This window comes from Lynx rufus, unplaced genomic scaffold (genome assembly GCF_022079265.1).
Source record: "Lynx rufus isolate CCGP_SWC_20201006 ecotype Redwood Valley unplaced genomic scaffold, mLynRuf1.p SCAF_10, whole genome shotgun sequence".
In the NCBI taxonomy this organism is placed as follows: Eukaryota; Metazoa; Chordata; class Mammalia; order Carnivora; family Felidae; genus Lynx; species Lynx rufus.
Window position 1 is genome coordinate 22,939,494 of NW_025814824.1, and position 17,662 is coordinate 22,957,155.

The window sequence follows — 17,662 nt, forward strand, 5'->3', positions numbered from 1 at the left end:
TTTTAAAGTTTCTTTGTTTTTGTTTATTGTTTTTCTTTCTTTTCTTTTTTTTTCTGAGAGACACAGTGTGTGCACACTCATGTGAATTGGGGAAGGGGAGAGGGAGAGAGAAAATTAAGCAGGCTCCATACTCAGTGCAAGCCAACATGGGGCTTGATCTCAGAGCCGTGAGATCATGACTTGAGCTGAAATCAAGAGTTGGAGGCTTAACTGATTGAACCACCGAGGCACCCCTAATTTGTTGCCATTGTAAATGGAGATTTCTTAATTTCTCTTTGTGCTGCTTTATTATTGGTGTATACAAATGCAACAAATTTGTGTACATTAGTTTTGTATCCTGCAACCTTACTGAAGTAAAGTGTTTTCTTCTACATTCATACTTATGATAAAGTTTAGTTTCATTAATTATGTACACTAAGAGATTAACAACAATAGAAAACAATAAAATACAACAGTTTTTTTTTTTTCAACGTTTATTTATTTTTGGGACAGAGAGAGACAGAGCATGAACGGGGGAGGCGCAGAGAGAGAGGGAGACACAGAATCGGAAGCAGGCTCCAGGCTCCGAGCCATCAGCCCAGAGCCCGACGCGGGGCTCGAACTCACGGACCGCGAGATCGTGACCTGGCTGAAGTCGGACGCTTAACCGACTGCGCCACCCAGGCGCCCCACAACAGTTTTAATTTACTATAATACAAATCACCCAAATGTGGTCTCTCTCTCAAGATATTTTATTGTACTGTACTCATTCTTTTACGTGTGGATGATGTGAGATGGTAAAATGCATGCGTGATGAGATGAAGTGAGGTGAATGATACAGGCATCGTGATGTAGTGTTAGGCTACTACTGACCTTGATGATTGGTCAGAAGGAGGATAATATGCTTCCTGACTGAAGTTGACCTTGGGTAACTAAAACATCTTAAAGCAAAATCATGCTTAAGGGGGGGGGGCTACTGTATTATTTGTGACCCTTTTTTTTTTGGTGGTCAAAGACAGCTTTATTTCAAACTTCGCACATAACAAATGAAAGGGCTGGTTATGAAACGACCTATTTGTGACCATTTGTAGTGGAGTAAAGATTATGTCTGTTGTATATACATATTATCCTGGTGTTATTCTTATGGTTCCTTATGGGGATTTTCTCTCCAGCACCTATTCTTAAATCAGTGGGTGGAAACATTTATTTAAACAATTATTTCATTCACTAACCCTTAATAACAATTCTTCTAAGAATAGGCAAATAGGAGTGTTTGAAAAAATTTGGCCTAAGTTGAAAGAGAAGTGTGGCCTTTGCCCCCAGTCTTAAGAGGTAACCTCTAAACTCTTGCAATTTCTTGCTGTGAGTGTCTTTGTTAGTCATGGTGGGCCCCTTGGACACATTTGGTAGTGCATTGTTAAAAAAGTGATTCATGGTGAGCCCCTCAGACCACATGGTGTCAGATGAACTTCTGGGAAGTATGTGCACTGGAGACTGAATGAAACCATGTAGACAGTTATTCAGTCAATCATGTCTATATATTAAACCCCAAATAAAAACTCTAAGTATGGAAACTTGGGTGAGCTTCTTTAGCCGGCAGTGTTCTTACAGTATTGGTCATACTTTGGTGCTGGGAGAGTTAATGTGTCCCTGAAGATGAAGAAAACTTTGCATCATGAACTCTTCCAGACTTTTCCCCTAGGCATCTTTTCCTTTGGCTGGCTATAATATGTATCCTTTTGCTCTAATAAAACCATAATGATTAATCTAATATTTTCCTGAGTCCTGTGGGTTGTTCTAGTGAATTATTGAAAATGACGGTGGACATGGGAACCCTTGAATTTGTATGCAGCTGATCTGAAGTGAGGCTAGTCTTTTGGGATCCCTGAACTCGTGACTGATGTCTAAAGAGCAGTCCTGTGGACTGTTCCCTCTGATTTTGCACTTTGGCTTGATCATTGCTGTTGGTGTCAGAAGTTTAGAGCAGATTTGGCAGTCTAGAGGATTGTCTTAAACCATGAGTTTGACCAACTTCAGGTACAGGTAAGTAGGGAATTCCATGGGATTGATATATAGATGGAGAGTGAAATTCTATTTCTGCAAATGTTAAGCTGGGGATATTACACTGGAAGGATATGGTTGGCTTGAGGGTGGCTATATGGACTACCTTGTGAGGATAGCTGCATGCAGAATATAGATAGGTAGAGAATAGAATTATGAAATTGAGCGAGAACCATGGCCCTGATAATATTGTTTGAGCCCATAGATTTTCCTGTGCCAGACTTCATATGCATGCATGATTTCCCGATTCAGTAAATCATTAAATTTCCTTTTTGCTGAAACTAGTTTGAACTGGCCTTCAGTATTTCAGTCAAAGAGTTTGTCAAATAGCTGTTGCGTGGACCCAGTATTTCTCCTGGAGAATCCAAAGTTCCACATCTATTACTGAATGAAATTTTGATCAAGACTCTCTTTTAAAAAAATTTTTTTAATGTCTATTTATTTTTGAGACAGAGAAAGAGAGACAGAGGGTGAATGGGGGAGGGTCAGAGAGAGAGGGAGACACAGAATCTGAAGCAGACTCCAGGCTCTAGCTGTCAGCACAGAGTCCGATGCAAAGCTTTAACCTGTCAACCGCGAGATCATGATCTCAGCCAGAGTCGTATACTCAACTGGCTGAGCCACCCAAGTGCCCCAAGACTGTCTTTTTTATTGTGTAACCCTGATAGTCAGTCAGAACCTCATTTCACATATATTTTAAATTTGTATTTATTAGGGAAGAAGTCTTATGAAAACATTTCATTAATAAATCCCACTGATTTATATTATTTATTTAATTATATTTTTTTTGGTGCAGAAATTGAGAATAAAGTTGAAAATATAAAGTCAAACAGTTTCTAGAAATATACTTCCTAAATTTTTTTCTTTGGAGCAAAGGAAATAACTAAAAGTGTGGTGTTTTGGTATACAAATTTGAGATTGGAAGCAACATTTTTTGGATTAGAATTATGTGATGCATAAATTCCCATATACAGAAATGTGCCTATTTATAAATTAGTGAATAGAATTTATTCAAGTACAGATTCTAAATACATATGCACATTTAAACATAATGATTGAGGGTGCTTTAATAAAAAGTAATAAATATTTAGAAAATGGAGGAAGGGGTGTCTGGGTGGTTCAGTCCGTTAAGCATTCGAGTTTTGCTCAGGTCATGATCTCATGGTCATGATTTTGAGCTCCATGTTGGTCTCAGTGCTGACAGCTTAGATCCTGAGGCCTGTTTCGGACTCTGTGTCTCCATCTCTCTCTGCCCCTCTTCTGCTTGTGTCCTCTCTCTCTCTCTCTCTCAAAACTAAGTACACATTAAAAAAAAAAAAAAAAGAAAATGGGGGAAATATTATTTTAGGATATATTCCTTTAACACTTAATATTATATGAGGCATTCTAAAAATACAGCAGTGAACAATAGAGATATATTTTTGCTCTCATGAAGATTAGATTTTAGTGGTGTAGAAAGAACAAAACCTAGCCATAGTCTTAGTCTCTGAAAGAAAACGGTTGATACGTTAGTTTATTTTCAACATATGTGCTTGAGTGATGTGCGTGTATAACACGGTTGGAATTATGCTCTGCATAGTCTTGGATTCTGCTTAGCTTTTATCTTTAATCTTACCTTAAGATATTTAACATTCTTCAAAAACCTTATTTTATAATGAGTACTAAAAGTAAGTAATATTTATTTACCTTGGTAATAATAATATTTTTTAAAATTCTAACACTGTGATGAGCAGTGTTGTTTGTGTGTATCTGTCTAGGCCCTGATTATTTCATTAAGATATCTTCTTAGAAATGAACTGAATGGTTAAAAAGACAGGCGTATTTTAAGGCCGCCTGGGTGGCTCAGTTGGTGAAGTGCCTGGCCTTGAATTTGGCTCAGATCATGATCTCCAGGTCCATGGCTTCTGGCCTGCATCAGGTCCTGTACTGACAGTTCGGAGCCTGCTGGGATTCTCTGTGCCCTCTCTCCCTGCCTTTCCCCACCGATGTGCATGTGCACAGGAGAGTGTGTGCGTGCACTCTCTTTCTCTCTCTCTCTCTCTCTCTCTCTCTCAAAAAAAAAAAAAAGAAGTATATTAAAGGTTTATTTTAATATATATAATTTTTTCCCTGGGAAAGAGTATTTTAGATTCCTGCCAAAGGAGAGTTAGTAAATGCTTATCTCATTCCACCTTTGCCATCATTAAATTTTGGTGTGCATTTTTTTTTTCTAGCATTGTTGTATACTTTTGTTTTTGTTTAAGGATGCTATTCTGCAATATATCTTCTAACTGGTTATTTCAGGCATATAAGAAATGAACTGATTTTTTCTCATGCAATGCCTGTTCTGTATCATTGGTCTGGTTTTGGAGCAGCAACTGAAATCACAAGACACAATGGGCTTCATGCAGCTTTAAGTCAATTGAAAACATTAGGAAAGGGGCGCCTGGGTGGCGCAGTCGGTTAAGCGTCCGACTTCAGCCAGGTCACGATCTCGCGGTCCGTGAGTTCGAGCCCCGCGTCAGGCTCTGGGCTGATGGCTCGGAGCCTGGAGCCTGTTTCCGATTCTGTGTCTCCCTCTCTCTCTGCCCCTCCCCCGTTCATGCTCTGTCTCTCTCTGTCCCAAAAATAAATAAACGTTGAAAAAAAAATTTAAGAAAACATTAGGAAAAATACTGATAGATGAGAGAGAAAGAAGATAGAAAACAGCATACACCACAACAACATAGAAGAGGTTTTATGATTTTCAGGCACAGTTTCCCGTATCCCAGCTACTTCACGCATGATGTATTCATGGACATTGGGAGATAAGACTGTGTGGGCAGGCCATCTCAACTTAGGGAAGGCATCAGTTTCAGGGGTCCTTCAACTTTTTTTTAAGCTTATTTATTTCGGGAGAGAGAGAGTGCCCATGTATTGGGGCAGGAGCAGAGAGAGAGGGAGAGAGAGAGAGAGAGAGAAAGAGAGAGAGAGAGAGAGAGAGAGAGAGAGAGAGAGAGAATCCCAAGAAAGCTCCACACTGTCAGTGCAGAGCCCAGTGTGGGGCTCAGTCCCACCAACCATGAGATTATGTATGACCTGAGCAAAAGTTGGACACTTAACCAACTGAGCCACCCAGGCGCCTCATATAATTCTGGCTTTTAGAGTTCATTATTTTGTGTTTGTGAGTGTTATAGGTAAATAGTCATTTTATGTGCAAATTATGAAAGACATGTTTATATTAAAGCTATAATCTCTGAAACCAATGTGCCTGGGAGCAAATCCCAACTCCTGCTCCTACTTAAGTTACTTTGATTCTCCATCCTTTACCTGTGAATTGAAGACAACAATGGCATCTACCTAATGGAATTGCTTTATCGATTCAGTGAGTTAATGTATGTAAGGCAATTAATTCTGGCACCTAATATTGTATTAGATGCTATTTTATATTCTTGCTCAGTAGTTGCAGCTCTTATTTCTACTTAATGTCTTATTGCAAGGTTAGTTTCCAAAACAATTTAATATAGTGATCTTTGATGATAAGTATACTTGCTCCTAATTCTTGTGGACAACGCTTTAGTGCTCATTGGTAAATAGGTTTATTGTTAAGTTTAAGACATTGTTATTACTACTTATTTTAACCATGTATGTTTATTATATTTGTATATTTTAAAGTTGATTTTGGCCACAAGTAACATATCAACATACTGACTGAACTATGTCACCATAAACAAAAAACACTGCTTTCCTATCCATAGTATTCACTCCATAGTTAAATTGTTTTTCCTCATAATCTGATGGTGGGTTCCAGTAATAGAACTGTACATATTCACATTGAGCAAATGAGAAAAGTCAATTTCTTATAACTCTCTTAAGAGTAAGAAATCTGCTTTCCTAATAAACTTAAGTTTACCTGTTTCTGAATTAATCATTGACTGCAGGAAGAGATTGGCCTAAATTAACCAGGACCTAAATTAGTCAAGAAAGGAAGATGTAATCAGTGGTGGGAAGTCAACCACAATAGTCAGTGCCAGAAGATTCCCCATCATGCCTTGTTTTAAAAAAACAGTATTTTTTTTATTTAAAAAAATACCTGTATGTTTATTGATTTTGATCAAATATGCTTCTGCTATCTAATGAAATTTAATTAAATAACTTGGCAAAAATTTTGGCATATGTTAATATATTTATTTCCTAATTATTAAACCATCCTTGCAGTCCTGGCATAAATCCTACTTGGTCATAGCCAATGGTTCATACATAATTCAGTTACATTTGTTGTTTTAGTATTTTTGTAGGATCTATATTGACAAATGAATTCTATAAACATATATGTAGGATTGCTATTTATATTGTATATTATATTTTTTTTTAATTTTTTTTTTCAACGTTTATTTATTTTTTGGGACAGAGAGAGACAGAGCATGAACGGGGGAGGGGCAGAGAGAGAGAGACACACACAGAATCGGAAACAGGCTCCAGGCTCTGAGCCATCAGCCCAGAGCCTGACGCGGGGCTCGAACTCACGGACCGCAAGATCGTGACCTGGCTGAAGTCGGACGCTTAACCAACTGCGCCACCCAGGCGCCCCATGTATATTATATTTTTAATAGCCTTTTGAGATAATTCAATCCCATATCCTACCATTTAAAATATACCTTCTGTAGCTTGTATTATATTCACAGTTATGCATCCCTTGCCACAATCAATTTTAGTACATTTTCTCATTCTAAAAAGAAACCTCATCTTTAGCTATCACCCCCCTCCCAATACACTGTGTCTCTTCCCTCCCACTGGTCCTAGGCAACCACTAATTTGACATCTATCTCTGTAGATTTGCCTGTTCTAGACATTTCATATAAATGGAATCATACAATATGTGATCCTTTGTGACTGGTTTTTTTTTTTCTTAGTATGATTTGAAGTGCTTTCAATTATTTAAAATTAGTATTCTGTATCATTTTAATGTTAATTTCATAAGATTATTTGGGTCATTTTGCACCTTTAAAAATATTTGCATGTAATTTCTATAACATGGGTATCATTTGTTCATTAGAAGTTACAAATAATCAATAGTAAAATCATCTGGCCTTCAAGTGATTTTATGTTACCTTTTCTTTTTTCTCTCTCTCTCTCTGCAGAGTTCAGGAAGTCCCCAAGGCACCTTCACTTCTGACACCAGCTGCAAGTTTGGGTGTCTCCAAGACTGCCTTTTAAAAGTTCATTAGAAGTATTCATAGAATGCCGCAAAGCTGTTATACTCACGGTTCGAGTTTATTATGGTGAAAAGAAACATTAAAATCAACCCAGGCAAGAAATGCATAAGGCAGGATACAGGAGACCCCATCTACAGAGCTTTTACTGGGCTTGGTCATGTAGATATGGTTGACCACCTATGTGACTGAGGTTAAGGTGATGCCGTGTGGCTCAAAGCCTCCCCGCGCAAAGCCCCATCACCTCCAACCATAAATCATATTATTAGCCTAGACTATTTGTCATAGCCCATGGTCCTGCTTTCCCCCCCCCCCCTTTTTGTATGGATAATGCCCTTGGTGTCAAGTCTGTGAATTCTTTGCCTAGCTTTAGATTTTTTAGAAAAAAAAAAGGTGTTTTTTTTTTTCTAAAAATTTGCAGTTTTACATTTAAGTCTGTGATCCATTTTGAGAAAACTTTTATATAGTGTGAGACTTAGGTTGAGCAGCTGCCACTACTGCTGCTGCTTCCTTTCCCTCCTCCTCCTCCTCCTCCTCCTCCTCCTCCTCCTCCTCTTCCTCTTCATTCCCTTCTCCCTCTCCTCCTCCTTCTTCTTTCTTAAATTTATGGATGTCCATTTGCTATAGCACCATTTATGGAAAGTCTTCTTTACTCTATCAAATTCTTTTTATACTTTGTCAAAATCAGTTGGATATATTAATGTGGGTCTGTTTCTGGGTTCTTTATTCTGTTCCATTGAGTCATGTGTTTGTTTCTCTACTAATGCCACATAATCTTGACTATTATGTATATTACTATAGTAATTATATTTATATACATGTACATACACACATATACACATGCATATATAAAAATACACATAAATGAAAATATACATATAAATATATACTATATAATAAATTTTAAAACCATGTCGACTTATTCCTACCACTTTATTCTTCTTTTTCAAATTCAATAAAGCGATTCTAATTTTATCTTTCTATATACATTTTAGAATAATATTGTCTACAAGAAATCTTGCTGGGATTTTGATAGGAACTATGTTATGCCAGTGTATGAAGTAGGGGAGAAATGATATCTTTACTGTGATGAGTTTCCAATCCATGAACACATTACACATTTTCTTCAGATATTCTTTGAATTTATTCATCAGTGTTGTGCAGTTTTCAGTGTATAAGTCCTATATATTTTTTAAGCCATTGTAAATGGAATTGTTTTTTTTTTTAATTTTGGGATTCACATGCTTATTGCTAATATGTAAAAATACAAAAATGTTTACTGTATATAATGTGACCTTGTTGAACTCACTTAGTTCTTAGAGTTTTCTTTAGGTTCCTTAAAATTTTCTATGTACACAATTCTGTCATCTGCAAACATAGACTATTTTTTTTCTGATCTGCATTCATTAGTTTTGCTTACTCAACTGATTAGAATTTATTTTTAGTATTTGAGTAAGAGTGATGGGTGTGGGCCCCCTTAGTTCCCAACCTTAATTTTTTAACCATAAAAATTGTGTTTGTAGTAGGTTTCTTTGTAGATGCTCTCTATCAAGTTGAGGAAGTTCCCTTCTTTGTCTATTTTTCTGAGAGTTATTAGAACATGAATGTATGTTGAATTTTGTCAAATGTTTTCTCTGCACTGATATTCTGTGAGTTTCTTTAGCCTGTTAGATTGCATTGACAGATTGTCTATTGATACTTTATATGTTAAACTACAGATAGTTTTTCTTTTTCAATATTGAGCCAGCCTTTCATCCCCAGAATAATTTCCAGTTAGTCAGGATGTATAATTATTTTTTATATTGGTGAATTCTATTTGTTAATATCCTTTTAAGGATTTTTACACCTATACTCATGAGGATATTGGTCTGTAGTTTTGTATGTGTGTGTGACTTGTCTGTCTGGTTTTGGTATCACGGTAATGCTAGCTTCATAAAATGAACTGGGAAGTGCTCTTTTCTATTCTGTATTTTGGAAGAGATTGTGTAGAGCTGGTTCCCTCCCTTTCTTCCTCCCTCCCTCTCGTTCTTTCTTTTTTTCTTTTTCTCTTTCTTTCTTTCTTTTCTCCTTTTGTTTATTTTGTTTTTGAGAGAAGGAAAGAGAGAGAGAGAGGCAGATGGGGAGGGAGAGAGAGAATCCCAAGAATGCTGCATACCCAGTCTGGAACCTGACACAGGGCTTGATCTCACTATGAGAGACACTATGAGATCATGACCTGAGCCAAAATCAAGAGTCAGATGCTTAATCAAGTGAGCCACCCAGGCACCCCATAACTGGTATTCTTCTTTAAACATTTTGTTGATTTCTATAGTACAACCATCTCAGCTTGGAATTTCTCTTATTGGACTTTAAAAATTATAATTCAAGATTCTTAATAGTTATGGGGCTGTTAATCTAATATTTCATATTATGTGAGTTGCAGTAATTTGTAAGTGTGTAGAGTTGTTTATTTTTTTCTTATTATCTTTTAAATATCTATGGGATCTGTACTTATATCCTTTGCTTCATTACTAATTTTGAAATTTGTGTCATCTTTTTTTTTCCTTATCATTCCTGCTAGAGCATTGTCAAAGTTATTGTTTTTTTTTTTTTCAAAAACCAGCCCTTTGTTTCACTGATTTTTTCCCATTTTCCCCCCATTTTTTATTTCATTAATTTCTGCTCTTAATGTTATTGTTTTTTTTCTTATGGCTGCTTGGATCTTTTTGTTCTTCTTCTAGGTTCTTGAGTTGGTATTGTAGATTATTCATAGAGACTTCTCCTTTCTGATATATGCATTTTATATTATAAATTGCCCCTTTAGCACTGCTTTTACTGTGTCTCCCAAATTTTGATATGTTACATTTTAATTTCCATCCACTTAACTAATATTTTTTTTATTCTCTTTGAGAGTTTTTTAACCCAGTTTATTCAGAACTGTTTTATTTGGATTCCAAGCATTTGGAGATTTTCCTATTACCTTTGTTTTATTGATTTCAAGTTTGATTTCATCGTGGTCAAAGAACACACCCTATACATTCAATTATTTTAAATTTGTTACAGTTCATTTTATTGTCCTGGACATAGTTTATCTTTTATATTTTCTATGGGCATTTGAAAAGAATGTATATTCTGCTCTGATTGAGTGGAATGTTCTATGAATATTGATCAAGTCCCTTGGCTTATGGTGTGGTTGAGTCCTTCTGTATCCTTGCTGCTTTTCATTCTAGTTTTTCTATAAATTGTTGAGAGAGGAGTGTTGAGGTCTTCAACTATAATTGTACATTTTTCTATTTCTTTGCGTTTCTAACAGTTTTTGTTTTGCATATTTGCAGCTGTGTTGTTTGGTACATACATGTTTAATATCATTAATCTTCTTGGTGGATTGATGCTTATATCATTATATAATGTCCCTCATTGTTTCTTATAATTTTATTTGCTCTGTAGTTTATTTGATCTGCTTTAATGTAGCTACGTTTTTTATTAATTTTTACTTTATATATTTTTTAATCCTTTTATGTTTAACCTATCTACATTCTTATATTTGAAATGAACTTCTTACAGGTAGAATAGATTTAGGTCATCCTTCTTAGTCCATCCTTCTTAGTCCTTAAATCTCCGTCTTTTAATTAGTGTATTTAGATTATGTAAATTAATGCAATTTTGAATGTTAGGGCTTAAGTGTGCTAACTTTTTTTCTCTTACTCCCTCTGTTTTTTAACCTTTCTTGTCTTTTTCTTGCCTTCTTGTGAATTACTTAAAATTTTTTGAATATCTCACTTTGATTTATTTACAGTGGTTTTGAGTATATCTCTTTATACAACTTCTTAATGGTTGCTGTAAGTATTACATTATCTGTACATATAGCTATCAGTTTGCATGGAAGTGTAGAAACCTTACCTCCTTTTACTTTCTTTTGCCTTCTACCATTTATAATAAAATTGTCCTAAATATTTCCTATATATACATTTAGAACCACATTAGATAGTGTTATACTTGTGTTTGAACCATCAAACAAACTTTAGGAGACTCAAGAGGAGAAGGGAACTCAATCCTGATTATCAGTATTTTTGCTTACTGACTTTACTTCATTCCTAATGTTGCATTATTCCTAATTTAATTATTTGATTTCATTTAGACAATGTCCTTTAAACCACTGAAAAAAAATTTTTCACATTTTATTTTATTTTTGAGAGACAGAGAGAAACAAGGAGCACAAGGAGGGGAGAGGCAAAAAGAGATGGAGACACAGAATCCAAAGCAGGCTCCGGGGGTGCCCCTGAAACCATTTTTTAAAGGGTATGTCTGCTGGTGATATCGTCTCTTAGTGTTCCTTCATTTGAGAATATAGTGATTTTGCTTTCATTTCTGAAGGATAATTTCATTGAATATAGGATTCTGATTTCAGAACTATTTCATTTTGTTTTTTTTTTTTTTTTAATTTTTTTTTTTTCCACGTTTATTTATTTTTGGGACAGAGAGAGACAGAGCATGAACGGGGGAGGGGCAGAGAGAGAGGGAGACACAGAATCGGAAACAGGCTCCAGGCTCTGAGCCATCAGCCCAGAGCCCGACGCGGGGCTCGAACTCACGGACCGTGAGATCGTGACCTGGCTGAAGTCGGACGCTTAACCGACTGCGCCACCCAGGCGCCCCAGAACTATTTCATTTTGATACTTGAAAATAATTATTATACCACTTCCTTCTGGTGTCCGTGGCTTCTGGTGAGAAACCCACTGTCATTTGTTTTCCCCCTGTAGTTAAGGTGTCATTTCTCTAGCTACTCTGAAGTTTTTGTCTTGTCTTTAGTTCTCAGAAGTATAATTGTTTTTTCGTCTTGATATGGATTTTTGTTGTTGTTGTTTATACTGTTTGGGTTTGCTTATTATCTTGATTTTTAGGTTTATGTCTTTAGCCAAATTTGGGAACTTTCTTCTATTATTTCCTTAAGTACTTTCTCAGCCTCACCTTCTTCCTCTTCTAACATGTGACTTTTATTGCACAAATATTAGGTCTTTTGTTATAGAATCACAAATTCTTGAGGCTCTGTTCATTTTTTTTTTAATCTATTTTATCTGTTGTTCAGATTGGATAATTTCTATTGTACTGTTTTAAGTCCAGTGATTCCCTGTCACTTCCATTCTTCTGTTGTGCTCATACATTGGGTTTTTTATTTTGGTTATTGTATTTTTTAGATCCAATATTTCCATTTGGTCCTTCTTTAAATCTTCTATTTCTTTGTTGAGATTTTGTATTTTTTGCTGACATTTGCAGTATTTTCTATTTTGTCAAATGTGTTTATAATTATTTCTTGATGCATTTTTATGATGGCTTTTCTTTTTTATATTTAAAGACCTTATTTTTTTCAAAGATAGGTTTAGGTTTACAGCAAAATTGAGAAAAAGGTACAGAGTTTCCATAAACCTCTTGTTCTCATACATGCATAGTCTCTCCCATTATCTATATACCCCACCAGAGAGGTGCATTTGTTATAATTGGTGTATTTACACTGACACGTCATAATCACCCGAAGTTCATGGCTTATATTAGGGTTCACTCTTGGTGTTGTACATTTTGTGGGTTTATACAAATGGCAAGTAAGCATATGAAAAAAATGTACCACATCATATGTCATCAGAGAAATGCAAATTAAAATGACTGTGAGATACTACTATAAGCCTATTAGAATGGCCAAAATCAAAAACCAAATGCCAGTAGGGATGTAGAATAATAGGAGCTCTCATTCGTTGCTAGTGGGAATGCAAAATAATACAGCCACTTTGGAATATAGTTTAGCAATTTCTTGCAAAACCAAGCATATTCTTTTTTTTATATTAAATATAATTTATTGTTAAATTGGTTTCCATACAACACCCAGTGCTCATCCCAACAGGTGCCCTCATCCACGCCCATCACCCACTTTCCCCTCTCCCCCACCCCCCCATCAACCCTCAGTTTATTCTCAGTGTTTAAGAGTCTCCTATGGTTTGCCTCCCTCCCTCTCTGTAATTCCCCCCCTCCCCTCCCCCACGGTCTTCTGTTAAGTTTCTCAGCATCCACATAAAAGTGAAAGCATAGTATCTGTCTTTCTCTGCCTGACTTATTTCACTTAGCATAATACCCTCCAGTTCCATCCATGTTGCTGCAAATGGCCAGATTTAATCCTTTTCATTGCCAATTAGTATTCCATTGTATACATACACCACATCTTTTTTATCCATTTGTCAGTTGATGGACATTTAGGCTCTTTCCATAATTTGGCTATTGTTGAAAGTGCTGCTATAAACATGGGGGTACAAGTGCCCCTATGCATCAGCACTCCTGTATACCTTGGGTAAATTCTTAGCAGTGCTATTGCTGGGTCATAGGGTAGATCTATTTTTAATTTTTTGAGGAACCTCCACACTGTTTTCCAGAGCAACTTCACCAGTTTGCATTCTCATGAACAGTGCCAGAGGATTCCCATTTTTCCACATCCTCGTCAGCATCTATAGTCTCCTGACTTGTTCACTGTAGCCACTCTGACCAGCGTGAGGTGAAAACCAAACATATTCTTGCAATATGATTCAGCAATTGCACTTCTTGGTATTTACCCATGGGAGTTGAAAATTTGTGTCCACAAAATAACTGCCACATTGATGATTTTGATGATTTTAATAGCTTAGTCTAAGTGCCAAAACTTGGGGGCAACCAAGATGTCTTTCAGTAGGTGAATGGATAAATCAACCATGGTACATCCATACAATGGAATATTTTTCAACACTAAAAAATATGAACTATAAAATCATGAAGAGACATGGAAAAAACTTAAATGCATATTACTAAGTAAAAAAAGCCAACCTGGAAAGGCTACATACATACTGTATGATTCAACCTATATGACATTATGGAAAAGGCAAAACTGTAAAAACACTGCAAACCTTCGTGGTTGCCAGAGAATGTTGAGGGTGGTAAGATATGTATAGGTTGAACACAGATAATTTTTACAGCAGTTAAAATATTCCTTATGATGCAGTAATAATAGGTACATGTCATTATACATTTGTCCAAATCTGTAGTATGATAGCTTTAAAAATTTTTTTTCAAATAGTTCTTTCATATGTGTTATCACAGCGTTGACATGTATCGATTGTTATTATTATTTTTATTTAATTTACATGCCTCTTAGCATATGGCATATGGTGTTTGTCTGCAGTAAAGTTGTTATTGTCTAAAAGTTTTGTGTCATATAAGGATATCCCTTCCTGGTCCTTTTGCTAGAGAGAGAGTAGGTTTCTTTTGGGGCTTTTTTTTTTTTTTCTTTTTTTTCTTTCTTCCAGTCTGTACCCTTTGGCATTTTCTGGCTTTCAGATTTTTCGGTGCCAAATTTAGGATATATGAGGTGATGAGAAAACCAGGGGAACTCACATTCACATCCTTCCTTCACATCCATCCTTCCATCATCACATCTTTTCCCTACTTTACAGAGTGCTTCTATATTTGTTTTATATAAAAGACATTCAAGTTTCTTTAGTTCTACATAGCAGCTCCATATTCTCAGAAATGGAAGCCCACCGTATCTATTCCAATAGTTCTTTTCTTTTTTTTTTTTAACTCCTTCTTAAAAGAGAATACCGATCCTTAATCTAGTATCGACCAACAAAGTATATATGAAGATAGATTTCTTTTATTGTGTACTTGGGAGTTGACTGAATCCATATCTAGCTGCAAGATGGGTAGATATACTGAATTTCTAGTATAAATTCTAGTGTCTAGATTGTAGGAATTTACCAAGTTGGGTTTAAAAATTTTTTTTTAATGTTTATTTATTTTTGAGAGAGAGACAGAGACAAAGACAGAGAGACAGAGAGACAGAGTGTGAGTGGGGGAGGGGTAGAAAGAGAGGTAGACAGAATCTGAAGCAAGCTCCAGGCTTGGAGCTGTCAGCACAGAACCCAATGTGAGGCTTGAACTCATGAACTGCAAGATCATGACTTGAGCCGAAGTTGGACACTCAACTGACTGAGCCACCCAGGTGCCTCCTAAATTGGTTGCTTTAGCTAAACTATGATAGTATTGCCTCTTAGCCCCACATTTGATTCTCTGGCAATCTGAGTTAATAGAGTATTTATTAGTTTCCTAAAAGAAACTTTTAAAGTCTCTTCCAGTCTCTTCTCCCTACCATATAAAACTATGAATCATGCCACCAGGATGTAATATGTGACTTCTGATCCTCGTGTATGCTTTGACTTCTCTGTCCTCTTATTTTTTAGGTGCTGCAGGATGTAAAAAGATGTTGAGAAGTTTAAGAAGGGGAAGTGGAAAGGGTATTATGGCTATATCGTATCTCCTTCCAGTCAGTTCAGAATTATCTATATCTATCTATCTATCTATCTATCTATCATCTATCTATCTATCTATTTTTTTTTTCCTGGTTGGATGTAGGCATGTTTCTCCAAGCAAGAGGGTCAGACTGAATGAGAAAGAAACTTTTTTATTCTCTATGTGGGCCATCCTTGTTTTCAGAGTGATGCATGGATCAGTCATTACTTGCTCTGCTCATTTCAGTTTCATTGGTTTAATTGTTAAAGGAAATTCCCCCCAAATTTAGATGGTAGTCAGTTTTAAATGTTACTGTATTTAATCTCTTTCTTTCGTTCCTTATAGGCATTTTAGGAGAAGGGAGTGGCAGCCGGCCGAATGCCACTTGGAACTAAAATCTCCCAGACTAAGCTAGTCTTAAAGGATATTTAAAAGTAAGTCTAAGTGCAAACAAGTTTTTAAAAATTGAAGTGAATGATTTAAGTCGCTAAAATAATCTCTTCATTTAAAAATCAGGGACATACAAAAATAATTTTATTGTCTGAGTTTTTAAACCTTTTCAAATCTGTGAATCAAGCTCCTCTTGGTATTTGAATAGGTGCCATCTGCTGATCTGTAACAGAGCCAGTTTTTGCATTTGGGCCTAAATTTAATACTTAATTCCAATAGATGAAACATGCAGATCATTATAAGCAATGAAGCATTTGCAGGTTTTTAATTTAATACTTTCCTAACACTTAATTTATTACTAGTAATTTACCTAGAATCTTTAAAGGTACTTGTTATAAATTACCTATACTATTATGTCAGTTAAATAAGAAAATTACTTAAATAAGCTAAAGGTAGGTATCGGTTAGTTATAGATGCATTAAAAATTTTTTTTAATTCCCATATTTAGAAGTTTCAGATAGCAACCAGAAGCTTAGAACGCTAAGTATGTAATTCAGCTGAGGGTTTTTACTGATTTGGATTGAGCTTGGTGAAGCTCGTTCATGTGTCTTTGGTCAGCTGTGAACTGGTATGTGACTTTGCTAACCTTGACCTGTTCTCTCATGTCTGGGTCATTAGACTTACCTCCGTTCCATGTGTGCCATTCTCCAGTAGGCTAGCCCAGGCATGTTCTTGTGGTGAAAGGGGTGTGGAGAGCAAGTGCAGAAAATGTACTATATCTTTGGAGGCTTAGGTTTGGAACTGTCAAAATATCGCTTCCTTTCTCAAGTCACAAAGGTTGACAGAATAGACTCTAGCTATTGATGAACTGCAAAGTAACAACTGAAAGGTTATAGATACAGGGAGGGGTGAATAATCATGGCCACGGATTCAATCCGCTATTTTTGAAACGGATGGAATTGGGATTAAGACCCTGTTTCGTGCCTCCAGACTGGGTTTCTTTTTATGTTACAAATTGTTCTTCCTATTTACCTATATGATAAATTTGAATGTTCATTGGGAAAAAAAATTTGTGACTTAGTGTATGTCTTGGTCCTCAAGTACTGATCTAGAAAGCTGTGATACAATCGTATTCTCTTTATCTATTGAGTACTAAGTACTTCTTCACAAAATCAGTGTTAGAGGATCTGAAGAAAATAGATTTTATATACTTGGAAATGTCTGGTGTTTTCCAAATGTTATCAGTACCGTGAAACTTTGGAAGGTTAAGAAGAATTATTTCACATTGCTTTACCCATTTATTTCACTCAGGGAACTAGAGTGATAATATTGGAATTGGATTACTCTGGTTATCATGGTCTTAATTTCACTTTACATCCTCTATCCTAAAAAAAAGTTATTACTATCTAGAAGTGATTCCTTTTGAAAGCAAGTTACAGGGTCAGATATAAAACTTCAAGGTGTGTTTTACCTCATGTTAAAATTTTTATTACAGACCACTTACCCCTCATTGTTGCCTTTGCCTTTGTGGACCAGGAGATAGATGAAAAAGAGAAAATTGTTATGAAGTTGTGGCAGCTTCAAGCTGTCCTATTTGTTTGTCCCCAGATATTTCTATGCCAGTTCCAAAATGCCCTCCTGCCAAAATTAGGCTCAGAAAAATAACTTATTTCATGTTGTGGTTTTTGGAGCAATGGTGGGGTTTGGAGATGATGGCCAAGAAAGAATTCTTGAAGATGTCTTTGGTGCAAAAAGTGATTTTAATAAAGCATGGGAACAGG